This window comes from Panthera pardus, unplaced genomic scaffold, assembly GCF_024362965.1.
Source record: "Panthera pardus isolate Hobbes unplaced genomic scaffold, ASM2436296v1 HiC_scaffold_10, whole genome shotgun sequence".
NCBI classification, from domain to species: domain Eukaryota; kingdom Metazoa; phylum Chordata; class Mammalia; order Carnivora; family Felidae; genus Panthera; species Panthera pardus.
In genome coordinates, this window is record NW_026526655.1 from 85,222,676 (window position 1) to 85,244,215 (window position 21,540).

The window sequence follows — 21,540 nt, forward strand, 5'->3', positions numbered from 1 at the left end:
TCCAAAAAGTTTTGAAATATCTGTCTTCTGAACTTCATATTTGTTCGACATTCTCATGTAATTTCTTTCACATCTACTAACAGATATTCTAAATGGAATATAAATTTAAGGAATTTCTCCCAGTGACCCCAATAACCTGTACTTGCTAGGGAGTACATGAATGCATTACTTCTAGAAGCCCAGCCTTCATCTGGTTACGTTCACTTTCATTTAACTCAATTGAACCACAGAATATTGAAGCCAAAAGCTACCTTAAGACAACACTGCATCCCCACTCCCTCGTTTCACAGATGAGGAAGAAAGGAACATAGACTAGCGGTTAAGATCACACAGCTACTTAGTAATGAGGCTTGTACTAGAAATAAGGGATCTACCACTCCCATGACAGCTTTCTCTTGGCCATACCATGCTACTCCCTCTGGAGTCTGCACCTTTACCTGGGAAACTAAGAAACAGGTTAGAGCCAAATCAAAGGCCTCACTTTGAGGCAGAAGTTCCAGAAAAAAGTGCAGAAGGTACAGAAAAAAAAAATTCGATGGAACCAGACAATGTGCTGTGGAACCCTGAACTGATTTACTTAACACTGACCTGAAATGTGTGGCTTTACCTCAGTTAGCCCTAACTCAATTGTTATGAAGTGGGGACCAAAAATACCCATATTAGAAGGTTGATGGTGTAACAGACTATGGTCCACTCTGCCCACAATATCGTAGGGAAATAATATATCCTCACTCTGTTCCTCATTTCTCACACTGTTCCATCTTTCTTCAAGTACTATCTGCCACCAATCAATATTTCTCTCCTTCGCATCTATAGAATTCAATTCTTGAAGGTTCCTTCTTGCCTCTGTGACTTTTCCTTTTGCACCCCCTATGATAGTTTTCCCTTCCCTTTCAGTCCTTCTCGTTCACCCTTCCCCTTCTCCTCTATGCTTTCACAAACTTCTTTTGGGGCGCCCACAATGAGTGGGGATTGCTTACAGGGAAAAGGCGATGCCAGCAGTACCCTCTCCCCCACCCCATATCACCTTCCTCTGTAGTTTGAGGACCCTTTCAACAGTGCTTCTAATATTCTTTTAGTAACCAAGAGCCATTATCCAGGCATTTGGAAAACGGCTAATGACATATACCCAACCTGCCTGAAAATGCCTCAACAGAGTGAATATTAAACTTCAGGGTTTTTATTCAATTCTTGTTTCATCCATTGTATGTGCAGTTTTAAAAAGCCTTCATTACGTACCTGTTGCCTCAGCAAAATATGTGACACTTGTCTGAATTCCACTTTGACCTTCCACCACTGTTGAAATACCAAGTTTGAAAGAACATGTAGAAAGAAAGAATATTCTTAAGAGATCCAGAGAATCATTCGCTTGAAAATTTCTCCATTATTTTGCAACTCTAAGAAGTCGCCAACATCATTGCGAGATTTGGCTTGTACACCTGGAAAATATGAGACTTGAATATTTCATGTTGACACTCAGGCTTCTCTTCCCTTGGGGATGGGGAGAGAGGCTGAAGTGCATGTGTTAATCTTATTGCTGGACTGTAACTCAGCATATGCCACAGGGGCTTCCTGATGGCCTCTTTCTTTCGATATTTACCCCCTACCTTTTCATGCAAAATGAGTTTATGTAGCTGTTCATATTATTGGAACAAAGTATTGCTCAGGGTCAGCTTTAGCCCCAGGTAAAGGAGGCAGATGTTTTATAGGTGTTGTTTTTTTTTTTTTTAAGTCCAAAAGCCTCCTACAAAAAAAAAAAATTTTTTTTTTGTAATAGCTCTCTTGAAATCCCCATATTAGTCACTTCTGTGGAATGAAGCAGTGAGAAAAAAATTATCTGATAAAATATACAAGCTATCTTGAAGACATGACACATAAAGCCCCTTTTACTTACTGATCAAACTAGATAGTCACTTAGAAGAACTGAAGAGAAGAAAAATGTGATAAGAAAGAGGAGGAAAAACAAGGCTTGGAGCATGTCCAAACTTAGAAAGGCAACAATATCTAAACAGTTGAAGGAGATGACAGAAAGGAGATACCCCCAGATATACATGTCCTGATTTGAAAATGATTGCTTAGGACCAACCCTGATGCTGTATAGTTCTACTTCCATCTGTCCGTCCATCCACCCAGCCATCCATCCATCCAGCCATCCATTTAACAAATGTTTATGGAGTAACTTTGAATGAAACACTGTGATGTTACATTAAGAACACGGAGATGAAAAGTGTCTCAAGGCATTACTCTTAAAAACATACAAAGGAATAAAAGTGTCTAAGTAAAATTTACATATCAGAGTCCTAGATGCTGTAATACATATCAACTGATGGGGCTATAATAAGAATGAAATTTCTTATCTTGTGACAGACATTGTTCTATAGATGAAGTATTCATTTACTCCTTCCAATAATGCTTTCAGGTAGATACTATTATTAAGTCCATTTTACAGATAAGAAAATGGTGATAGACCTTAAGTAACTTGCCCAAATCCTATGGATAAAAGGAGACGGGATTAGGATTTTGAACCCCGGTTCTCAAACTCCAAAAGACATTTTCTATATCTCTTAGCTCTCAAGAGTACCCAGGGTCAGAGCACAACTAAATAAAATCTTACAGAACTAAATATGAGAAATATTGCCCAGATTCTTCACGGTCTTCTCTACTTGAATTTTCAGTGAGTCAGGAAGGAAATAATATTTCTTCACCTAAAATTGGGAAGAATGTATGGTTATTATAGTCATTGCTTCATTCCCTGCTGCCACAGTATCATGAACATGACTGCTTGCTAGCTTAAACATCAAGGTTATTCATTGTCAAGCTATATCCTCATGGCTGAAAAGGGTGGGTAGGACATCTTTGAGCTATTACGATTTGGTCATTTTCATTATGAGTAGAGATAAGCGCTTGGACATTTCTTAGGCTCACAAAAGAGATAGATGATAAAAAAAAATAGTTTAGGGAGGCCAGTGAAATTTGTGAGCAAGACCACTTTTGTCAGGGTATGGGGAGGAGACCTAGGAGACTGAGGCATCTAATTTGATACACTTATAAGCCACAAACATGTCTGAATGACCAAGAGCCAGCCATCACCACAAAATAACCAGGATAGGTCCGGAGTCAGCAGGGAAGAGCTGGGAAGAGGGCCAGGCCAATAATGAAAGGGGGCATTAAGGTACACATTAAACTCTCCAAAGGGGGAAAAAATAAGCAAAATTTCCAAGACATCCCTAACGAAAAGTTGAAGTATTAACATTTTTGCTAAAGTAGCAAAAATGGCAAATTTGCTGGTTTCACTAAGTACATTATATTGCCCCCCCCCCTTTCTTTTTCCTTGAAGTGGGGAGGTGGAAAAGCTTCACTGAGCAACAGTGAAGATGTAAGAGACTTTTCAGAAGGGGTGCATCAACCAATTACTTGGAGTTTGAAGGGAGCAGTTTATTTTTCTGGCACTGAGAAATCGGCATATTTGGAGCTGGCATCCAATGGCTTAGTCCCGCTCCCCGAGCGATTTGGGATTCCAGATGGGAGAGAAGCTGTCTTCTTTCAAGGAGTAAAGCTGCCACTGGAACCCAGGGCACTTGATTGAAATTTCAGACATCTGATTTTGTCAGAGTTCGGATCCCTTTCCTTTGAAATGCCCTGCCTTAATAACCGCTTTAACCCATTGCCAATCTCGCCCGGCAAGCATGCCTCCCTATGATTGGGAAAATTAATGAACAGGCACTGGCTAATATAATTAAACCCAAACACTCCTGATTTCAGTATTGAGAAAAAGCCATCGCCCTGATTTTCTCTTGACAACACACAAGTCTTGCCATCCCCGAACTGTTTAATTATTGAAATGAACTGTAACAGGACACCGGATAGGGGCAGAGGTCGCGGAACAGTACTGGAAGTCAGAAATCAGGCAGGGGCTGACACAGAGCCAGCCAGCGCCTCCGGCTGCAGCCTCAAACCCACACGCTTTTTCTCAGGCAGCCAGCCTCTGATAGGTAGGGTGATAGCGGGACTCACTTGTTAGGATTCCAAAGGTCCAACGGTGCTTGCTTGTTTTAAGACAAGCCAAAATATGCTCGGTGACCACCAGGACACTGCGATTCCCATGCCCTGCCACATTCCTCCTCTCCAATCCCAGGCGGGTTTTTTTTGTCTCCCTACGTGCAGTCCAGGATGTAGACAAAATGAATTCCAAGTGACCTATGTGGGGGTGGATTTTTTTTAGAAACAAACAGCAAATTAAGAGGGGGGGAAAAATCCTGTTCTCACTTTTTTTTTTTTGGAAGGGAGTGTATATGTTTATTTTCTCAGAGACACTTTCTGGCAATGACAACAGAACTCAGTTGTATTGAAAGTATCTTATTTTCCCCCAACTTGAACATACTAAATATCAGTCCCCTATTTTGTTTCACTTCCTTTTCTGCCTCCCAGGCCTAACTGAACCTATGACAATTACTTTCTTTAAACAGAGATGCCCAATTTTCTTTTTTTTTAATTTTTTAAACATTTATTAATTTTTGAGAGACAGAGAGAGAGACAGAGAGTGAGTGGGGAAAGGACAGAGTGAGAGGGAGCCACAGTAATGCAAAGCAAGCTCCAGGCTCTGAGCTGTCAGCACAGAGTCCGATGTGGGGCTCGAACGCAGGGCCGCGAGGTCATGACCTGAGCCGAAGTCGGACGCCCAACCAACTGAGCCCCCCAGGCACTCCGAGGTGTCCAATTTTCTATGATTCTAGAATAGCAGCATTTCCTGGAAAGGTAGGGATTTTTTTTTTTTCTAATATGTCATAGTAATATTTAAAGTATTACCAAGATGATTGGGGAAAATAGCTGGAAAAGCTTGCTGGCGACATTAGATCTAGGCAAATCAGAGTAAAGGTGTAATTTTCAAATATGTTAGTATTTAATATTCAAGATTATTACTTAACAGTTGAGAAAAGTTATAAAAATAAGTGTATTCAATGGTTTGATAAAAAGATAATGTTTAAATATGTTGTGTGCTCTGAATTACAAATAGAACTTCTCTTTTATTTTTTATTTTTTTTAATTTTTTTTAACGTTTATTTATTTTTGAGACAGAGAGAGACAGAGCATGAACAGGGGAGGGGCAGAGAGAGAGGGAGACACAGAATCCGAAGTAGGCTCCAGGCTCTGAGCTGTCAGCACAGAGCCCGACATGGGGCTCGAACTCACGGACCGTGAGATCATGACCTGAGCCGAAGTGGGACGCTTAACTGACCAAGCCACCCAGGCGCCCCTAGAACTTCTCTTTTAAAGAAAAAAAAAAAGTATCAGAAGTAACAGGGTTTTCTGTAGCACCAGACATGGCCTGACATAAACCTGTCCTCAATCTTTGTATCCTACACCATTCTCTTGGGTGTCATTCCTCCCTCACTCCATGTCTAGTGCCAATGGAACCTGTTATTTCTCTCACCTTATTAAAACTCGTTCTAAGGCTAAGCAATGATAAAGCCTTAAAGGGGCTTACTAATCTTTTAATTATAGAACTTGGATATGTGGTCTCTTTTTAGGACCAGCAAAGGTAACAGGAGGACAAGATATTACTGGATATGCATACCATTTTTAGCCAATCGGAACACATAAGCAATTAATGATTGCACTGGGACAAGAAGCTTAAGGAGAACTATCCCAGGTAAAAGGGACGTCTTCTGTATTTAAATATTGGATAGTGAAGAAAGTCATGTTTAGAAATACATTAGATGGCTGTATCCTGTTATTTTCCTAACCAAACTAACTGCCCCCTTTCTGTTTTATTACTGCCCCCATCCCTTAAGCTGAACTCCCGGATCAACACTGCCAGCTTTCAGGGTCTCAATTCAACCTTTGCCATCTCCAGACATTCTCCAGTCTTTCTGGATAGATTTGCTGGGAACAGGTGAGACTTTGGTGTTTCCAGGCCAGCCTCCCAGAGTAAGAACTCTCTGCCATCACTCAGATCCTCTGTCCCCATCTAGCTGCCTGGGAGCTAAGAGTCCCCATGTGATCAAATCTTCATAGATTATGCATGGTCCCGTGGGTGAAACAATAAGGACATGTGAAATGCAGTAGGACTCTGTCACAAGCTGAGTAGTACAAGAATCTGATTCCATTGGAAGAAGTCTTATTCAACATAGTATGACAGTGCCTAGAGAAGAAACCGGGCACAGTCATAGTGAATTTAGTTCTAGCCGTCTCCAGATACAAATATGATAACAAAAACATCCCTAGCAGTTCCATTCGATAAGTTTTGTGAAAAGGTAAAGAATGGCTAGCAGTGATTTCCAAACTTTAGTGTTTGTAAGAATCAATGGGACCATTTGAAAGAGTTCCTGGGTTCCATCCTTTAGCAAAATTGATTAGATGCCCAAGAATCAGTATGTACAATAAGCACATCAGGTGATTTGGACATCAGGGGTCCATGGAGCCAAAAGCACTGGAAAAAGTCTTGTTTCTCAATTATTCTCTTGCCAACACACAGAATGCCCTGGGCCTGTAAGTAGCTGCTTTTGTTTGCCTACAAGCCTCCTGTATTAGGGAGGATGCACAGACCTACCTAAGGCTGGAAAAGAGACTTCCGCACTCCTATGCAACTGGTATAGTGTCCATCTGGGAAAAGGGACCACTATTTGGCCCAGACTTGAAATGAAGGACTAAGATCAATCTCCAGAGAAATAATGTTGAGTATAGCCTAAACCCCATTCAAGGAGAAACTGCTATTCCCTTTATGATTCTGCTTTGGCAAACAGAAGTTAGAATGCAGCCTAGCTGTCCCAGCCATGTACAGGAACAGACTACAGAAAATATGAATGGAAATTGCTGGTAGGGAGACATCTGAATTTTTCAAACAAGGTGAATTTTCCTCCTGCTTCTCTAATTTAACATTCCAAGATGAGAAGAAAGCTGGCAACTGAAAACTGTACTTAATCCATTCTTTAAATAGCATTACAGTGTTTTTCATTTCTCTCCACACTGCATTTTGTTGTTTTTGTCTCAGAGGCTTTAACACAGGGCCAGGACTTGCACTGGGAGGCCTGCGGATTACAGGAAATAATGACCTGTATATATTTAGTTGTTCAAAGGAAATTAGAGTAGCCTGATTTTTATTATTCCCCATTGCCCTCCGTTCTCTGGTGTAATAACTTGCCCTGTTCTCTAATTTACTTTTACATCATCAGAAATGTATACCATTTAGTCCGGATTCTCCCATGACCAATCAGGACCTGCTTCTAGCTAGGTTAACAAAACCTTCCATAGAATGGGACGCCTTCATAACACAGGCCAACCAAAGACACCGAAGAGCTCATCTTTCTGGAAAGTATGTGACCTGGAGAAATTTACCCACTTCTTCCCTTCGGTAGCCAGTGACCACTATATGCCCCTGCTGTTGAATGTGACAGCTAACCTTTTTGGGACTGGTGTCGTTTTAGATTAAGCTTCTCCAGTAAAAATGTGTAGGCAATTTCCTTCTATTTAATCTTTTAATTGTTTATCAGTGTATTTCCAGTGGTGCTGCCTCCCTGTGCCGCCTGTCCCTCTCACCCCATCTCTTATGAGCAATCTCGTATATTCTATTTAACGTTGATATCCAAAACCTAAAATTCATCTGCTTGTAGTATTTAATTTAGAGGAAAAAGCTTATATATTTGAGTTTTCTTTAAGAATCATAATTAGATGTTTAAATTATGATTTCGTTGAGGTTTTCTAGTTCCATAGCACATATCATCTGAATTTGCCTGCCTACTGGGATGGGGAGGGAGGGGCACAGCTGAAAATACATCTGTGTTGGAGACGAACATCATAATACCTTCAGAACATTTGAAAAAGTTCCTGGGTTAGTTTTTCTTTTCATTACAACTCTATATATGGTTTATAGACTCTTCAAAATGAAACTAACATTTGAAAGGTAGGCGAAACAGATTTTTGTTAGTTTCAGTGTGTTTTTGTGACAATTGATGAAGTTTTGTGGATTCTCTAAATTCCATTGCCATAGTGTGAGTTGTGTGTTCTTTCACTGGCAGGGTTTGGCAGGATAGAAATGAAGTAGTAAGTAGTTTTAATAATCACAACTTCTGAAATTCACTCCAACATGATCATATTTTAAGAGCTCAATAAATTTGGCCTTTATAAACTTTTCTTCATCCCTCCCCAAACATTTCTTTTCAGTCTGGGCAGTTGCCTCATTATTAAATAGGTTCTCTATTCCAAAACAAACTCAAGTCACTAGTATTCATTTTACTTTAATTGCCTTCAGCCTCATATATTATAAGATTAATTATTGGTTTCGTTCAGTCCCCTCCCCATCCCTTCTGAAACAGCAGCAATCTGCCTCATTCCTACTTAAAATTTCTGAAAAAAGAATATTTTTCCTTATCATACTCTCTCAAATTTGGTGCCTCTGGATGTTCCTCACATCTTCCTAAATCTTAACTGAATCCTCTCAATGTTCCTAGTTTAACACAATTTTTAAAACAACTGCTACTTTATAGCAACTCTAACAACCAAACCATAGTTTTATTACTGGAGCTTAGGCAGTTTCTCTTACCAAGTCAGCTGCCTTGCTCTGAATCCTAATCCTAGGTGACATGGTAACTTGGCTGGGTCTGGATTCAGAGGTCACAGAGATGCTTTTGGAATACTCTGGCTCACTAACCCTCCAAGGACCTTTGAGCCTCAGGAAAATTTGGGATATGAATAGTTTATACCTCAGTGTGTATTTAAATCAGCTAATGTTTACCCTTTCCAGAGAGTTCACCAGGTGGTTGGCCATGGGGCTGGGGGCGAGGGAGGTGGATAGGGAATAATGTAGTGGAGTGAAAAAGAGAAATACTGACTCTTTTCTCTGCGGTGACAAAAAGATTCAATTGACAAACTTCAATCAGAAAATATTTATTCCAATTGATTATATTTATTCCAAAATTATTTCATAGGGAATCATGAAAACAAATATGATAGCAGGATAGACAGATGATATATTGAAGCATTTATCTCAAGATAGAAATTTGGATTTTGCTCTATGTATTTTTCTCTCTCCCTTTTCTTGGAGGTTTATTTATGGATTTTCAATTTGATTCCATTTATCTGTGTTTGTCCTTACACCAGCACCAAGCTGTCTTGACTTCTACAGCTTTATAGTAAGTTTTTAAAATAGGATTGTGAGTCCTTCAACTTTCTTCTTCTTTTCCAAGATTATTTTGAACTATTCTGGGTCCTTTAAAGTAATTTTAGGACAGTTTGTCATGTTCTGCAGAAAAATCAACTCAGATTTTGATAAAGATTGTGTTGAATCTATAGGTCAATTTGGGAAATATTGCCATCATAAAAATATTAAACATTCTTATCTATAACATCAAACATCTTTCCATTAATTTATTTTTTTAAATATGAATTTACTGTCAAATTGGTTTCCATACAACACCCAGTGTTCATCCCAAAAGGTGCCCTTCTCAATACCCATCACCCACCCTTCCCTCCCTCCCACCCCCCATCAACCCTCAGCTTATTCTCAGTTTTTAAGAGTCTCTTATGTTTTGGCTCCCTCCCTCTCTAACCTTTTTGTTGTTTTTTTTCCCTCCCCTCCCCCATGGTCTTCTGTTAAGTTTCTCAGGAAACTTTCACATAAGAGTGAAAACATATGGTATCTGTCTTTCTCTGTATGGCTTATTTCACTTAGCATAACACTCTCTGGTTCCATCCACGTTGCTAGAAAAGGCCATATTTCATTCTTTCTCATTGCCACATAGTATTCCATTGTGTATATAAACCAAAATTTCTTTATCCATTCATCAGTTGATGGACATTTAGGCTTTTTCCATAATTTGGCTATTGTTGAGAGTGCTGCTATAAACATTGGGGTACAAGTTCCCCTATGCATCAGCACTCCTGTATCCCTTGGGTAAATTCCTAGCAGTGCTATTGCTGGGTCATAGGGTAGGTCTATTTTTAATTTTTTGAGGAACCTCCACACTGTTTTCCAGAGAGGCTGCACCAGTTTGCATTCCCACCAACAGTGTAAGAGGGTTCCCGTTTCTCCACATCCTCGCCAGCATCTATAGTTTCCTGGTTTGTTCATTTTAGCCACTCTGACTGGCATGAGGTGGTATCTCAAGTGTGGTTTTGATTTGTATTCCCCTGATGAGGAGCGACGTTGAGCATCTTTTCATGTGCCTGTTGGCCATCTGGATGTCTTCTTTAGAGAAGTGTCTATTCATGTTTTCTGCCCATTTCTTCACTGGGTTATTTGTTTTTTGGGTGTGGAGTTTGGTGAGCTCTTTATAGATTTTGGATACTAGCCTTTGTCCTATATGTCATTTGCAAATATATTTTCCCATTCCGTTGGTTGCCTTTTAGCTTTGTTGATTGTTTCCTTTGCAGTGCAGAAGCTTTTTATCTTCCTGAGGTCCTAATAGTTCATTTTTGCTTTTAATTTCCTTGCCTTTGGGGATGTGTCAAGTAAGAAATTTCTGCGGCTGAGGTCAGAGAGGTTTTTTCCTGCCTCTAGGGTTTTGATGGTTTCCTGTCTCACATTCAGGTCCTTTATCCATTTTGTGGATGGTGTAAGAAAGTGGTCTAGTTTCAACCTTCTGCATGTTGCTGTCCAGTTCTCCCAGCACCATTTGTTAAAGAGACTGTCTTTTTTCCATTGGATGTTCTTTCCTGCTTTGTCAAAGATTAGTTGGACATACTTTTGTGGGTCTAGTTCTGGGGTTTCTATTCTATTCCATTGGTCTATGTGTCTGTTTTTGTGCCAATACCATGCTGTCTTGATGATGACAGCTTTGTAGTAGAGGCTAAAGTCTGGGATTGTGATGCCTCCTGCTTTGGTCTTCTTCTTCAAAATTACTTTGGTTATTCAGGGCCTTTTGTGGTTCCATACAAATTTTAGGATTGCTTGTTCTAGCTTCGAGAAAAATGCTAGTGCAATTTTGATTGGAATTGCATTGAATGTGTAGATAGCTTTGGGTAGTATTGACATTTTAACAGTATTTATGCTTCAAGTTTTCACTTTTTGCAGATGACATGATATTATACATGGAAAACCCAATAGACTCCACCAAAAGTCTGCTAGAACTGATACATGAATTTAGCAAAGTTGCAGGATACGAAATCAATGTACAGAAATCAGTTGCATTCTTATACACTAATAATGAAGCAACAGAAAGACAAATAAAGAAACTGATCCCATTCACAATTGCACCAAGAAGCATAAAATACCTGGGAATAAACCTAACCAAAGATGTAAAACATCTATTTGCTGAAAACTATAGAAAGCTTATGAAGGAAATTGAAGAAATCATAAAGAAATGGAAAAACATATTTCCATTAATTTAAATCATCTTTGGGGAGCCTAGGTGGCTCAGTCACTTGAGTGTTCAACTCTTAGATTTGGCTCAGGCCATGATCTCACAGTCTGTGGGATTGAGCCCTACATTCGGCTCCACAGTGTCAAAGGAGCCTGTTTGGGATTTTCTCTTCCTGTCTCTGCTCCCCCCCTCCCCTCGCTCACACACACACTCTCTCTCTCAAGATAAGCAAAGTTGAAAAACATCATCTTTAATTTCTTTCAACATTTTTTTTTTAGTTTTAAGAGTAAAATTTTGTACTTTATTTGATAAATTTATCCTTAAGTATTATTTTTCATTAAATTGTTTTCTTAATTTTGTTTTCAGATTGTTCATTGTTAGCATATAGAAATATAATTGAATTTTGTATTTTGATCTTGTACGCTGTACCTTGCTGAACTCTTCATTTGCTCTAAAGTTTTAATGGATTATTCAGGATTTTCTATATATATGACCATGGCTGCTGCAAATATAGAGAGTTTTAATTTTTCTTTTCCAATCAGGTTGTCTTTTATTTCTTTTTCTTGCCCAATTTCCCTGGCTAGAACCTCCAGTAAAATGTTTAATATAAGTCGCAAGAGTAACATCTTTGTCTTCATATTAGGAGGAAAGCATTCAGTCTTTCATCATTAAAAATGATGTTAGCTAATAGGTTTTTTCATAGATGTCCTTTATCAAGTTGAGGAAGATCCCTTCAATTCCCAGTTTATTTAGTGTTATTATCATGACAAAATGTTGGATTTTGTCAAATCCTTTTTCTGTATGTGTTGAGATGATCATGTAGTTTTGTCCTTTATTCTGTTGACATTGTGTATTCTATTACTTTAATTGCAGAAATAAAACCATCCTTGTATTCCTGGTATAAGTCTCACTTTTTCATGGTACACCCTTTCTTTTTTTTAATTTTTTTTTTAATGTTTGAGAGAGAGAGAGAGAGGGAGAGAGAGCTCAAGCGGGGCAAGTGTCAGAAAGAGAGAGAGACACAGAATCTGAAGCAGTTTCCAGATTCTAAGCTGTCAGCACATAACCCGATGCAGGGCTTGAACTCACAAACCATGAGATCATGACCTGAGCCAAAGTCAGACGCTTAACCAACTGAGCTACCCAGGCACCCAGCACCAAATCTTACAAATGGTACACTTCATTAATGAAGCCATCTGGGTTTGGGTTTTGCTTTGTAGGAGGACTTTGAGTTACTGAATCAAAGTCTTCACTCATTTATATGTTGCCCTCAGCTGTATTTTTGCAGTTTGAAACATGGAGGCATTTTTCTCTTATTTGTAAAAACCAAACCTCATTGAAAAAATATCTTTGGTCTCATGATAACAAAGGAGAATGAGGATAATTTCTCCAAATGCAGTAGTAAATAAGGAAGAAGGAGAGACTTCCCTGAACTGGGGGGAGTAGGTGTACCAGGCACAATTTGTGGCATAGTCCTATGGAGGGATCAACACATTATAGCAGGGATGTGACCAACTAAAGATACTGGATATGAAGTTTGGACTCCCACAATCTCCAGCTTTCTCCTACCTCTAGAAACCCTGGGATCTGCAGAGTCACGAGACCCGCAGGTACCTGTATAAGCTGATACAAACGGAACCTCAGTAAAATGGAATATGGATTTATGACTGATTCCTGGAGGAACTCCCTGACATTTTAACTTTAGCTAGAACCCATGGTAGAATAGGGGCTTCATGGATTTAAATCAATTTAAAGAAAATTAAGATAAACATCTTAATTTGTTGACTAAAATTTGTAAGACGTTGTTAACATTCTACGTGTTCATGATTCTCCACAATAGACTAGCCCCACCTGACCAGTCCTTTAGCAGAGCTGAATTATCTAGAAATTCTTTTAGGATGTTAGTCCCTTTCAGTATAATATAGAGATTATGCTCCCTGATTCGGGAGCCAGAGTGCCTGGAATTAATGCCTGGTTCAGCTACTTAGTAGTTATGGGACCTCAGGCAATTTACTTAGTTTTTCTGTATCTCAGTTTCTTAATTTTTAAAATAGGGATGACATAGAATACCTAATGTAGTACCTACCATGAATGACAGTCGTCATTTATTCCTTGTCTACCAAGATAAATGATATCGTTACCAAAAATAACTTGCTGAAGAACTAAATTCTATATGATGTGTACTTTTTATTGAAATGACCGAATATCTTCCTTCTTCACTACTCGTGCCACTGATATGGCATCTCCGTCCTTGCTGTCACCCATTTTCAACCTATTAGTTATCCTTTATTTTTCCTTTACCACATTTTTTAAGACTTAGAGACTTTTTTTTTTTTTACATTATGTTTCATATTCTCTTCTTTGTCTCCAAGCCCTCCTGGTTTTCACACAAATTATTGAGAAATCTACCTCCAATGTTGCCTTTCTTTTTCCAGTGAATGAGTCCTGAGTGCCTGTATATGTCAAGCTTGGTACTGGTCTTTTAAATGCAGTATTTGGGGCAGCTGCGTGGCTCAGTCAGTTAAGCATTTGACTTCAGCTCAGGTCATAATCTCAGAGTTGGTGGGTTCAAGTCCTACTGTCAGAGCCTGCTCCAGATTCTGTGTCTCCCTCTCTGTCTCTCTTTCTCTTGTGCTCCCTCTTTCTCAAAAATAAATAAATAAACATTTAAAAAATAATAAATAAACCCAGGATGTCAAATCCATATCAGAGCCCTGCAGGAAAAGTACTGCCATACCCATTTTACAAATGAGGAAATGGTGAGGAAAGATTTGGTGACCTTCCACCCCAGTTCACTCAGCTAATACATGACCGGTCTAGCACACAAATTTGGTCTGAGTCTCTAGTCCACACTGCTGCTTATCTTTCAAGCTGCTGCCAAAGTAATTTTGGTGTAGTGCAGCTTTGATTATAACACACTCAGCTCAATGGGTCCTTATTGCCCATAAAATAAAGCCTAAACTCTTAGCTTTAAAATTCAAAGCCTGCTATAATCTGGCCCAAATCTCCATTTCCAGCCTCTCTTCTCATTGATCCTTCGCACACCCACTACACTCCAACCAAAACATATCACTTTTCATTTGCAAGTATGTTATGTGCTTCCCTGCAAGGATGCCTTTGCACATATCTGTCCCTTGTACTAGGATATTCTACCCAGTGCCACCCCTGCCATAAGGGCCTTAAATCTCAGATGGGATGTAAAGTCCCCTGCTCTCTTCTCCCACAGGAGTTTGCATTGATCTGTTTCATGCAAAATGAATGCCAGTGCTGCTGGGTTGGTGAATACATAAAGGAGCTGGAAGGATTCACATGGCCTTTTGCATTACCCACATAAGAAGCAGCCCTGACAGGGGGCCCATCAGGGTAAAGAAGTGTCTTGCTACTTTTCTGCCCAATCATCCCATCATTTCAGTAAGTCTAGGTGAGGACACCTAGCCTATGGGTACCACCAGTGCAGCCACATGGGCATCTGGGTCAATCTTGCCTATTTCACAGGCTTATATTAAGATGATGGGAGTCAAGGACCTTAAACAGATCATGGAAATTGCTATATTAATGTCAACTGCATGGCCAAGTGATTAGAAAAATACTATAGTGTCTTTCTCAGGGGCCCAAGAGGTTATATGGCCCATGAATTTGTTATGGACACAAGGAACTTAACAAAGCCTGTAAATATTGACTGTGGATGTGGCCAAAATGCTCCAAGATTATGCTTCTATAACCTGACAGTAGAATTCCTTTCTCCCAATTCTATCTTCCAACTCGTGGCTGAGTGGTGGATGACTCAGGAGAAGAGTTCATTTCTTAGATGCATTGCCTACATTATACACCTGACTAGTATCATTTGTGGAAGGGAGAGGGAGAAGGGGCTAGGAGAGAAGTTGATGATTAAAGTTACACGCCAAATTTTCAGGTCATATTCTATCTCCAGCCTTAACATTCTTTTCATGTTTGATAGAATGATTTCCACACTTGCTCAAAGGGTAGGATTGTTCAGGTACCTGACCTATAGTAGGCACTCAGAACACATATGTTTAGTGAAAGAAAGAAAGAAAGAAAGAAAGAAAGAAAGAAAGAAAGAACGAAAGAAAGGAAGTTTGAGAGAGTTTGACAGAAAGGATTAGAACTGGCTGATCAGATAAGCCCCTCTGGGTTCAGCTACTACAGACAAGTGAAGAAAAAACCAAGAGCAATGAGGAGGAAGATGGTAATGCAGAGTAGAAGTGCACTTTCCTGAAAGAGGAATCAATTTTTTTTTCATTCTACCATTCATTAAGACACAGGAATTATTAGGTGGAGGTGAAGGATATTGTCAGATAAGAATTTTGGCTACATAAAAAAATTGACTTCCATATGGAATTACTGGCTTGGTGTGTTTTATACATTATTTCCGGATGTTAATTTGGTTTCATTCAGATCATTTTTGTGAGAGTGCCTATCCAGAATTTAAAATATCCCTGGGGATTAAGAGGGAGGGAAGTGGCCAGCAGTATCCATATTCCATGTAATTATTTGGACAGATTCATGTCATACTATACTGATACAGATTTATGTAGTCATCTCTGAACATATCTTACATTCCATGTTAGCCTAAAAAAATAGATCATGGAGAATATGTCTTATTCAATGTGCCTAGCTTAGTGCCTTTCATATATTGATGCAGGGTTCAGATTTCATTGACAGTGTGTTTTCAACATAGAGGATTCAGAGCCTAGTACTACTTTTACCTACTAGTGGTGAGTTAGGCAGGTAGAAGAGGGGCATTGAGTATCTGTGTAAGAAAGGGGAGACACAGACTTCCTTGAGCCAGAGTCAGGTATTACCTTATAATCTTAAAGGCCATGATGTGGACAGTTTAAGGCAGGATTTCTCAAACTTGGCATTATTTACATTTGGGGCCTGTTAATTCTTTGTCATGTGGACCAGTCCTGTGCCTTGTAGGATGTTTAACAGCATCCCTGGCCTCCACCTGCTAGATCCCTGTAGCATTCCTCTAGTTATGACAATACAAATTATCTCCAGACATTGCCAATATATCCCATCCCTTATGGGCCAAAAATCACACCCAGTTGAGAACCACTGGCAATGAGCCAAAACAAAACATCTTGGGAGATTTGAACCCCCAAATTCATGGAAACCACCCAGCTGAAATGCCACTTTGAAGGAGCTTTCCAAAGAAGGAAAATCCAGGTATAAACAACAGCAACAACAACAAACCAGGGGCAATGTTTTGAAGAGAAAGATAGGAAGTGAAGCCTAGAGCAATTTCTTCACCCAACTAGCTTACAAGCTACTGAAGCCACAAGTCTGTTTCTGTAAGACTTAGGAGCTGATGATCATAGAAGTCCTGGCAGAGGTTAACAGTAGGAAAAACGTTTGTCCATAGAATATAGCTACACATATTCATGATACAGGCCTAGTTCCAGTGTTCAAAACACAGTGGAACTTGCTAAGCGATAGTCACGATGTAGCATCAGGGAAGCAGGGATGGATGGGGTGGGATCTGAGCTAATGGTACTCAGATTTTGAGCCAGGACAGCATTCCTGTCTAGGTTCAAGAAGTACATGTGCACACAAAAGCAAGTCTGGTCCTCATTACTGTGTAAAGATAGGGTCCTGAATGATGACTAAGGAAAAGCCAAGTTCTAAGAACTATGGCACCTAGAGCGAATTTGACCTGAGATTTTATATGACTGAAGGCACTACAGGGTTTATGGGGCAAGTTAGATTCTGGCCTCAACTATGAAGCCCAAAGGTAAGCAGGAGACATGATGTCATGGGTGAGATAAGCATCAATGGTGATTCAGACTGAGAAGCATCACCACTGGTGTTCCAGCAGTATACCCCTACGCAGTCCTATTAACCCAATAGAGTGAGTCAGGAGAGGCTAATACTCCCTGTCTGCCCCAAGAATCATGTATTGGAAGGTTTTGCAATGACCTGCAATAACCTAAAATATAACATTGTGTGAGAATAAAAGGATACAAAATTGCATATATAGTGTGGTCTTACTTTTTTAAATTTTTTTAGCAATTTTTTAAATGTCTATTTTCTTTTTAAGAGACAGAGCACAAGTGAGGGAGGGGCAGAGAGAGAGGGAGACATGGAATCTGAAGCATGTTCCAGGCTCTGAGCAGTCAGCACAGAGCCCCAAGCGGGGCTTGAACTCATGAACCGTGAGATAATGACATGGGCTGAAGTCAGACGCTTAACCAACTGAGCCACCCAGGCGCCCCTGATCTTTTATATTAAAAGGGTAGAAGATATATCATAGCTAACTAGATACAAATATTAACACATAGGAAAACTCATGGAAGGAAAGAGTGGAGATATGCTTTAAGATGTAGGATGAGAGGGGATTGTATATTACTTTTATTTCTTCACACTTGTCTTTATCTTCTATGTTCTGGGTAATGAGTATGAAATAGTTTCATAATCATTTTTTAGGTGTTCTCAAAAAATGAACTTCCTGTCTCAAACCAAGATTGGTCTAGGAATTAGGAACAGCTGATTTCCTAAGTAGGACAAATATTAGGTCTTGTGAAAAAGCTTGGGAAGACACAGCTTGAGGAAAGAGTGGGAAATGTGGAAAATATGGTTTGCTCAATGGAAATGAACACACTCCTACATAAACTTAACAAGAATTTAGCATGTGTCATCAGAGCACTTTCTTCTTAACAGACAACAACTTTATAGTTTTGTAATAGGAAGCAACATGTTTTCTCTCCCTCCCCCTGCCCCCACCCCACCACCAACTGTTCTCTGGGAAAAAAAAATCCTCAACTCTTTGGCCACATGTAACTGTATACTAGGCTATGGAGTGTAGGGTTTGTTTGGAATGATGGATGGTTTGACAATATAGCACAATCAGACAAGACCAGCCATCAATCACTTTAAATCAATGATAGACCTTGGGTGTGTTTTGTGCCATTTTCATTCATTCTAGTGCCCAGAGAGTTGCACAGAGCAACCTCATGACCTCACATGAGCAAAGAAAATGGCTTTTAAAGTTGTTTCCAAGCTCTATTCATCACTCATTCCTGGGTGAGATGCCAGGAAATAACTTTCATGATTTTTCTTTTCTTTTTTTCCAACTCATCTTTCTCACCTCAAAGCCTGAACGAAGGATATGCACATAGACAAAAAAGGGCAAGAACCCCTCTGAGTGGGCTAGGTTTTCTATCATGTGAAGGAAATTTGGTCCTTATTTATTGCATTTTTTTTTTTAATTTCTCTTACTCATCAAACAATCTGCTCAGAATTCCCTCCTGTCTTTTAGAAAGGAAGTTGTGATTTAGTCATGATTTCCTCTTGGGTCATTCCAGAACATTTGGAACGGAGCACTCTGGCCATCAGTGTATGCTAAACTTTACTCTTACGTTCACCAGAAGAGACCATGAGAAGCCTACTCTGCTGGGCACAGGTACTTTTCACTGTGACCTTCATGGCCATGCTTACTAATGTCTTGTCCCCACCTTCAAAAGGCCTAAACCACCCCAAAAAGTGATACTGACATCTCTTAGGGTTAAGACTATCACTGCAGGGGCTAAGGAAATATGAAGTCTACCCCATAGCCTCAGAAAAACTTTCAACACCTTTAAAAATATGCCTCTTTTCCAAAGCCCCTTGTAACACATCTTCCCCAACTCAAAGCACTAGGTCAGCTCTGGCACTCTCAATAATCCCTTTCGATGGTCCTAAAATACAAAAGTATTTTTACTTGTCCTTATCCTCCCCTTTTCTTGTCACAGAGGTAAACAGGGAAATAATTGCAGTTTAGCCCTGCAGAAACAGAGGTTAACTCCGTCATTTTAGGGTGAAGCCACAGGAATGAATAGAAAAAGCTAGCTTTTGGCTCATCTTGCTATATACAAGATGCTTGCAGCAACTAGTAACATTTTATTTATTCCCATAACAAATGGACCCACCAAAAATTTCTTTAGATTTTTCATCTCCAGGAAAATACCTTAATATCTATCTTGTGATACTGTCCTATAAATGCATGCTGCATACAAAATTTTATCATGATGTTCATAGGATTCTGTTTAATGATGGAAGAAATTTTGTGCATTTTTTTAGAGTGTCAAGTTCTATTACTATATACACATTACTCAATAAAAAGGCAGTGGAATTGAACACTAAGGAATTTGGAAACTAGTATTACTGGGATCTAAACACTTCAGGTTACAAGACAACCTGAAATAAGAGAAACTCACTGGCCTAAAAATCAAATCACTGATTAGTCCCCAGATCACTTACTAGATAAAGAAGGCAAGATGCCTTTTGTCAAGGTACCAAGCCTCTCTTTGGGCTTCAGATTCCCAGCATTTTGGTAGAATGATTTGGGGAATCTGTGTGGATTAAAAGCTATTTCTCTTATAACTGCGTCAAATTCCTCTTTCCTCACTTATCTATGACAAAAATCTTATCTTCAGTGACAGTTACAGAATAATAACACTGTCCTCATTATTTTTGTTCCTGTTGTTATAAGGACCAAGACAAATAGGAATATTTTCCATTAAATTATATACATATGTGTTTATTTCTGTGTGTGTGTATATGTACATATAGGTATGTATGTGTATGTGTGAGGGTATACATACATACACACACAGACACACACACACTCATACACATAGTTTCCCATTGTGAAAATTATAGATCTAAATATGATACTGTCTTACTCAAAACGATCAACATGTGTCTGTGGCATTGATAAAACAAGGACTAATGTAGACTGCAGAGGGAGAGCTGACCCTTTTGTCACTAAGCAAGTTATAGTCATTCATGGATGTGAGGAACTCTGACCACTTCAGTAGTGAGATAACTATGTTCCTTGTGTTAAAGTAATTAAACAAGGAGGCCACTAGACTGAGGTGGCTCTATTGCCCGGGTAGCCTCTGTAAGCAAACCAAAATCCAAGCCAGAGCCACACACTTGAATCCAAAAGATGACAGTTAAGAACAACCAATCACAAACAGCCAAATAGATTTCACCAAATCAGGTGACTGTTTAAGCTACAACCAGTCAAATGATCTCCTTACCTTGCTTTCCACCTTGTCTATAAAAATCTCTCTCCCAGCTCCTGTCGGTGGGGCACTCCTAACCACCTTTGACTGGGTGCCATCAAATTTGAATTGATATATGCTCAAATAAATTTTTGAAAATTTTAATGTGCCTCAGCTTATCTTTTATCCTTTGCATAAAGAGAAAAAAAAATATATAGCCTAAAACAGTTCAACTCTAAAATGTACATAGGGGAAAGTGTGTGTATTAGTAGAGGAAAGCATTTTTATATAAGAGAAAACACAGACCATATACTCCTCAGTCTCAGCCCTTGGAATGGAAGCAAACATCAAAACCCCCATGTGCACAAGCTCCTTTGGTGGGAATCTAGTGGCAGACGAGAACATTGTTGTAGAAGAAAGAAAATCAAGCAAAGTTTCACTCCTCTGGGGCAGACCAGCCAAGAATACCAAAGTAGAGCTGTATTTTTATTTTTCCTGTTACAGCACAGATCTGTTGTTTGGCTACCAAATTACAGGTTGGGTCTGGTTCTCACATACTTCTGCTTTTCATGTGCTGAACAGGAAGAGTAATAACAGACTGCTTCTTTTACTTGTGGGATTTAGGTATTCTTCATCCTAGAATGGGTCATTTTACTAAGAAAACCTGCCAGTTGAAAGACTGGAGGTGTATGCCATTCATGTGGGGGTGGAAAACCCATAAAAATGAGAGGCTTTTGGCTAAAAAGAGTGGTTCTAGTTACTTGTTCCCATGTTTAAATGACATGTTTATGAGTCATACTCTTATTATCTAATCCCAACAGCATCATCCAGAGATCACTATCATTTATATGACTACTTCAGAGAAGGGTCTCTGGGAAATTTGACCAAGGAGAATATAATACATACCCATTCAGTTATAGAGCAGCACTCTGCACACACTTTTCATTCATTTCTTTTAAATGCTCTATTGGTAATCTATAAAAGATAATTAAACAAAGTGTAACAAATGTTGTACAAATGCATAATACCGATATCCTGGACAGGAGAGCAGTTAAGTATAATATAACATATATTGAAGGAAACTACTGCACACAGATATTACCAATTAGTATTTGAATCAATTGGCATTCATACAAATTCTGTTCTCTTCGTTGTTTAGTTAATGGCTTTGCTCAGGAATCAGTGGGAACTAAAGTGACTTATTGGGATAAGATTTGGATACAGGGAATCAACTG

The 21,540-nt window shown here is 39.3% G+C and overlaps 1 long non-coding RNA gene across 1 annotated transcript; it reads right to left on the bottom strand.

Moving 5' to 3' along the window:
- Window positions 1-1,788: 1,788 nt before the first annotated feature.
- On the bottom strand, window positions 1,789-21,333 carry LOC109270698 (uncharacterized). Its single transcript, XR_002081651.2, has 3 exons — window positions 21,212-21,333; window positions 4,015-4,197; window positions 1,789-2,705 (listed from the first exon to the last, which is right to left on the bottom strand). It is a non-coding gene; the product is annotated as an uncharacterized LOC109270698 (long non-coding RNA).
- Between the last annotated feature and the right edge of the window lie 207 nt (window positions 21,334-21,540).